Source organism: Rhinopithecus bieti, unplaced genomic scaffold (assembly GCF_001698545.2).
Source record: "Rhinopithecus bieti isolate Rb0 unplaced genomic scaffold, ASM169854v2 scaffold_36959, whole genome shotgun sequence".
NCBI classification, from domain to species: Eukaryota; Metazoa; Chordata; class Mammalia; order Primates; family Cercopithecidae; genus Rhinopithecus; species Rhinopithecus bieti.
In genome coordinates this window covers 1,745,949-1,752,740 of record NW_016816945.1, presented here as the reverse complement: position 1 = coordinate 1,752,740, position 6,792 = coordinate 1,745,949, and positions in this window count along the sequence as shown.

Sequence of the window (6,792 nt, the reverse complement as noted above, 5' to 3'; positions counted from 1 at the left end):
GGTGGGTGCTGTTGTCTCTGTGGTGGGTGCTGTTGTCTCTGTGGTGGGTGGTGTTGTCTCTGAGGTGGGTGCTGTTGTCTCTGTGGTGTGTGCTGTTGTCTCTGTGGTGGGTGCTATTGTCTCTGTGGTGGATGTTGTTGTCTCTGTGGTGGGTGCTGTTGTCTCTGAGGTGGGAGCTGTTGTCTCTGTGGTGAGTGCTGTTGTCTCTGTGGTGTGTGCTGTTGTCTTTGAGGTGGGTGTTGTTGTCTCTGTGGTGGGAGCTTGTGTCTCTGTGGTGGGAGCTGTTGTCTCTGAGGTGAGTGCTGTTGTCTCTGTGGTGGGTGTTGTTGTCTCTGAGGTGGGTGCTGTTGTCTCTGTGGTGAGTGCTGTTGTCTCTGAGGTGGGTGCTGTTGTCTCTGTGGTGGGTGCTGTTGTCTCTGAGGTGGGTGCTGTTGTCTCTGAGGTGGGTGCTGTTGTCTCTGTGGTGGGTGCTGTTGTCTCTGGTGGGTGCTGTTGCCTCTGTGGTGGGTGCTGTTGTCTCTGAGGTGGGTGCTGTTGTCTCTGAGGTGGGTGCTGTTGTCTCTGTGGTGGGAGCTGTTGTCTCTGGTGGGAGCTGTTGTCTCTGTGGTGAGTGTTGTTGTCTCTGTGGTGAGTGTTGTTGTCTCTGTGGTGGGTGCTGTTGTCTCTGTCATGGGTGTTGTCTCTGGTGGGTGCTGTTGTCTCTGTGGTGGGTGCTGCTGCTTCTGGTGAGTGCTGTTGCCTCTGTGGTGGGTGCTGTTGTCTCTGGTGGGTGCTGTGGTCTCTGGTGGGTGCTGTTGCCTCTGGTGGGTGCTGTTGTCTCTGATGTGGTTGCTGTTGTCTCTGAGGTGGGTGGTGTTGTCTCTGTGGTGGGTGCTGTTGTCTCTGAGGTGGGTGCTGTTGTCTCTGTGCTGGGTGCTGTTGTCTCTGAGGTGGGTGCTGCTGTCTCTGTGGTGGGTGTTGTCTCTGTGTTGGGTGTTGTCTCTGGTGGGTTCTGTTGTCTCTGAGGGGGTGCTGTTGTCTCTGAGGGGGTGCTGTTGTCTCTGTGGTGGGTGCTGTTGTCATTGGTGGGTATTGTTGTCTCTGGTGGGTGCTGGTGTCTCTGTCGTAGGTACAGTTGTCTCTGCTGGGCGTCTGAGAGGTTACACACATAGCCGGGGTGGCCCAAGGCCAGTGGCTGACTAATGTGGTGCAGCATAAAATCCAGCCCCTGACCTCACAGTGGGACCAACACTGCAGCGCTCCCCTTGGAATTAGACTGGTCAGGCCTCACCTGAAAGCACGTGTTTGCTCAGCTCCTTCCCTGGTGCTGTTCTGCTTTCCTCACTTCCTCGAAGGTTTCTCCCTAGGGCCTCCCTCAATAAATCAATTGCATGGGAATTCCTGCCTCAGTCTCTGCTTCTGGGGAACCCGGCCTAAGCCTCTAAGAGAGGGCTCCCACTGTGAGCCATCTATAATCTAGAGTAGGGTTGTAGAGTTAGACAGCTAGGGAAGAGCTGGAGGTGATGATGCTAGCTGGGGCCATCGAAGAAGGGTATCCAAAGAGTGCTATGAAGAAACACATCTTAGAGGGGAAGCAAAGTTTGATGCTACGTCTGTCTGACTCTAAAACCTGGATTTGTAACCATGACCTTATACTACTCTTCACTCTCTGCTTATAAAGTTTTTTGTTTTTGTTTTTGATAGAGTGTCTTGCTTTGTCACCCAGGCTGGAGTGCAGTATTGCAAACATGGCTCACTGCAGCTTCGACCTCCCAGGCTCAAGTGAACACCTCAGCCCCCAAGAAGCTGGGACTACAGGCGTGCACCACCACGCCCTGCCAAGTTTTGTATCTTTTGTAGAGACAGGGTTTGGTTATGTTGCCCAGGCTGGCCTTAAACTCCTGAGCTCAAGTAACCCACCTGCCTCAGCCTCCCACAGTGTTGGGATTACAAGCGTGAGCCACCATGCCCAGCCTGTAAAGTTCTTACAGTTTTATTTTTTTTTATTTTTATTTTTATTTTTTTTTGAGATGGAGTCTCACTCTGTCGCCCAGGCTGGAGTGCAGTGTCCGGATCTCAGCTCACTGCAAGCTCCGCCTCCCGGGTTTACGCCATTCTCCTGCCTCAGCCTCCCGAGTAGCTGGGACTACAGGCACCCGCCACCTCGCCCAGCTAGTTTTGTATTTTAGTAGAGATGGGGTTTCACTGTGTTAGCCAGGATGGTCTCGATCTCCTGACCTCGTGATCCGCCCGTCTCGGCCTCCCAAAGTGCTGGGATTACAGGCTTGAGCCACCGCGCCCGGCCAGTTCTTACAGTTTTAAACTGAGACTTCAAAAAAATCATAAGAAGGCCAGGCACGGTGGCTCACACCTGTAATCCCAGCACTTTGGGCCGAGGCAGGTGGATCACCTGAGGTCAGGAGCTCTAGACCAGCCTGGCCAACATGGTAAAACCCCATCTCTACTAAAAATACAAAATTAGTCAGTGGTGGTGGTGGTGCCTAAAATCCCAGCTACTTGGGAGGCTGAGGCAGGAGAATTGCTTGAACACAGAGATAGAGGTTGCAGTGAGCTGAGACTGTGCCACTGCACTCCAGCCTAGGCGACAGAGCAAGACCCTGTCCAAAAAAAAACAAAAAAACAAAAAAGAAGAAAACATAAGAAACATCTTCCTTCATTAACACAGCTTCTAAGGTGTGGGCAAGGCTAGTGTTCTGTGCCCAAGAAAGTCTCCTGGGCACAGTGTGACCTTCACTGAGTCTGCTGAACCAGCCTACTTTGACTTAGCCCAGATATCAGAATAGCAGGGCAGTGGGGATGGTGTTGGGATAACAGCTTATTTAGATGGGAAAAAAAAAATAGGATTGGTTTGCTCCATCACATCAAACTATAAATAAATTTCAGATGCATCCAAGCACTACATGTGAAAATCAAATGAGGCTGGTGGGGTGGGTCATGCCCGTAATTCCAGCACTTTAGGAGGCTGAGGTGGGAGGATCGCTTGAGCCCAGGAGTTCGAGACCAACCTGGGCAACATGACAAAACCCCATCCCTACAAAAAATGTTAAAAATTAGCTGGGCATGGTAGCACGTGCCTGTAATTGCAGCTTCTTGGGAGTCTGACATAGGAGGAACGCTTGAGCCCAGCAGGTCAAGGCAATAGAGCAAGACCTTGTTTCAAAAAAAATAAAAAAGAGAAAGAAAGAAAGAAAGAGAGAGAAAGAAAGAGAAAGAGAGGGAAGGAAGGAAGGAAGGAAGGAAGGAAGGAAGGAGAAAAAAGAGAAAAGAAAAGAAAAAGGAAATGACAGTTTTAGAAGAAAGCTTAAGAAGTATATTTGAAACCAGGCACAGTGTTTCACGCCTGTAATCCCAGCACTTTGGGAGGCCAAGGCAGGCAAATCACGAGGTCAGCAGATCGAGACCATCCTGGCTAACACGGTAAAACCCTGTCTCTAGTTAAAATATAAAACATTAGCCAGGCGTGGTGGCGGGCACCTGTAGTCCCAGCTACTCGGGAGGCTGAGGCAGGAGAATGGTGTGAACCCGGCAGGCGGAGCTTGCAGTGAGCAGAGATCGCGCCACTCCAGCCAGGGGGACAGAGCAATCTCAAACAAAACAAAACAAAACACAAACAAACAAAAATATATATATATAGAACATCAGAGTGGAGAAGAATCTCTTTAATAAGATACAAAAAGTACCAATCATTAGGAGAAACATCATCTGCTTTGTATCAAAATTAAAAGCATCTGAATGACAAAGCACATCATAAACAAAGTGAAAAGTGACAGCCTTGATTATTGGTAGTTGACAGTGACTGTTTCTGACCTACTGTGTGGTTCTCACGAGTGTCTCATCCCTCAAGCGCCATTTCCTCCCTCGTCCCCCGAACTGTATCTATGCCACCAATACCTGGATGAGACTAAGCAGTAGACCAGACCCCTCTAGTCTGGGTTCAAGGACTGGTGAGGCAGATGGACTCAGCTGGAATTATTTTCACTTTGCTTTTTTTTCCACTTGTTTTTTAGAGATGGGGTCTGTCTCCCAGGCTAGAGTGCAGTGGCACAATCGTAGTTCACTGCAGCCTTGAACTCCTGGCCTCAAGGGATCCTCTTGCCTCAGCCTCCTAAGTTGCTGGGATCACAGGTGTGAACCACCATGCCCAGTGTCGCTTGGCTTTTCTACAGAACCTGCCAAATAGCTGTGTGAAGGAGATACCTGACTTCGAGCATACTTCCTGACCCTGGGCGCAGATCCTTGGTCCTCAGACATGCACTTGAAGTCGGCCTCACGTGCCCACATGGGATGAGGAATGTGCCCCATCAGAAAGGTCTAGATCTCTGGGGGCTACTGCCATTTATCACTTCTATTCTGGGAGAAGGTCCATGTCAGCCACCATGAAGTAAGTCTAATGTCTGAGCCATAGGTTGAAAATTTCTTGCTGTGCCGCAGTTACCAGTTACTTCTGCACTTTATTCTTCACTGTACTATTAGATGTACTTGAGGTTTCAATGCAACAGGGCTGGCCTGCACTACCATGGACAATACATAGTTTTTAAAAATATTATTTATTTTTTAGACCAGGCGCAGTGGCTCATACCTGTAATCCCAGCACTTCGGGAGGCCTAGGTAGGCAGACCATTAGAGGTTAGGAGTTTGACCAGCCTGGCCAACACAGTAAAACCCTGACTCTACTCAAAATACAAAAATTAGCCTGGTGTGGTGGCAAGTGCCTGTAGTTCCAGCTACTTGGGAGGCTGAGGCATGAGAATAGCTGGAACCTGGAAGGCAGAGGTTGCAGCATGCTGAGATCACTCCACTGCACTCCAGCCTGGGCGACAGAGTGAGTAGTCTCAAAAAAAAATTATTATTGATATTTTTATTTAATTTTTTTTTTGAGACAGAGTCAGTAGAGATGGGGTTTCGCCATGTTGGCTAGGTTGATCTTGAACTCCTGACCTCAAATGATCCGCCTAGCCAATATTTAATTTTTAATTGACAAAATTTGTCTATATTTATGGTGTACAACATAATATTCTGAAATATGTATATATTGTGGGATGGCTAAATCAAGCTAATCAACATATGCTTGCCTAACAGTCTTATCTTTTGTGTGTGTGTGTGGTGACAACACTTAAAATCTCTCTTAGTAATTTTCTCTTTTTTTTTGAGACAGAGTCACTCTGTCACCCAGGCTGGAGTGCAGTGGCGCCTTTTCAGCTCACTGCAACCTCCACCTCCCAGGTTCAAGTGATTCTCATGCCTCAGCCTCCCGAGTAGCTGGGACTACAGGTGCGTCCCGCAACACCCGGCTAATTTTTGTATTTCGAGTAGAGATGGGGTTTCACCATGTTGGCCAACCTGGTCTCAAACTCCTAGCCCCAAGTGATCCACCCACCTCAGCCACCCAAAATGCTGGGATTACAGGCGTGAGCCACCATGCCTGGCCTCTCTTAGTAATTTGCAAGTATATGATACACTGTTATTAACTATAGTCACCATATTGTACAATAAGACTGTACTTAGGCTTCAAAAGTTGAAAAGCAGGATGAAGGAAGAAAACTGCCTCATGTCAACGTCTATCCACACCTCTACCCATCTAACCAATACTTATCAATCACCTACTCCACCAAATAGCACCAAATAACCAAGACAAAAGGCCCAACTTTTCAGTCAGGATGATTTTGTTTACCAGTGATGGAACCCTACTTTGTGTGTGTGTGACCCATTTCATGTGGACACTTAAGGCCTGAGTGGAGTGAGGAGTGCCCACCCAGTTGGGTGGCAGGCAAGTAGGTGGTCGCAGGCCCATGCCTGACCCCGGAAGGGGATGTCAGGCAGTGGGGACTGGCCCAGGCAGGTCAAGGGAAGTGCTGGAAGGGTGGCCCAGGCAGTCAGATCTATTGGGGGACCCTGAAGGCCAGTCCTTGGGAAGGTATCTAAGCCAGGGAGTGTGGGCCCAGGCCAGAGCCTGGCCCAGGGAAGCAGGGTTAGGGCCTGGTCGGTGGCTCCCAGAGCCTAGAGGCTGACATCGCTGGGGGCTCCCAGAGCTGCTGCTGGAACTCAAGGAGTATCTGCTGGTTGGATTCCAGCAGCTCCTGGAGGTGGGTGTGGAAGTGGTGGTTGTCCTCCAGCTGGTCCAGACAGGAGTTGATCTGGTCCAGCATGGAGTTGCTGGCAGGTATTTTGCTTCCTCGAAGCTGTCATCCTTGTCTTCCACTCCTGCCTCCAACAGCATGCCCGGGTCCCTTTTGGGGTCTGACATTGCAGTCTCGGGCTTGATCACATCAAGGGCTGTGAGACCATGGATGGAACACAGAAACCATCATGCTGAAAGCCCAACAGAACCCTATTGAAACAAGCTTTAAAAATAAAAAAGTTAATGAAAGCAGGCACAGTGGATCACACCTGTAATCCCGTCACTTTGGGAGGCTGAGGTGGGAGGATCACTTAAATCCACAAGTTTCAGACTAGCCTGGGCAACATAGTGAGACCCTGATCGCTAAAAAATAATAATAATAATAAGTTAGGCAGGCCTGGTGGCACACACCTGTGGTCCTAGCTACTTGGGAGGCTGAGGTGGGAGCATTGCTTAAGCCCAGGAGTTCAAGGCTGCAGTGAGTTATGATGGGGCTCCTGCACTCCAGCCTGGATGACAGACCAAGACTCTGTTTTTTTTTTTTTTTTTTTTTTGAGACGGAGTCTCGCTCTGTCGCCCAGGCTGGAGTGCAGTGGCCGGATCTCAGCTCACTGCAAGCTCCACCTCCCGGGTTTACGCCATCCTCCTGCCTCAGCCTCCCAAGTAGCTGGGAC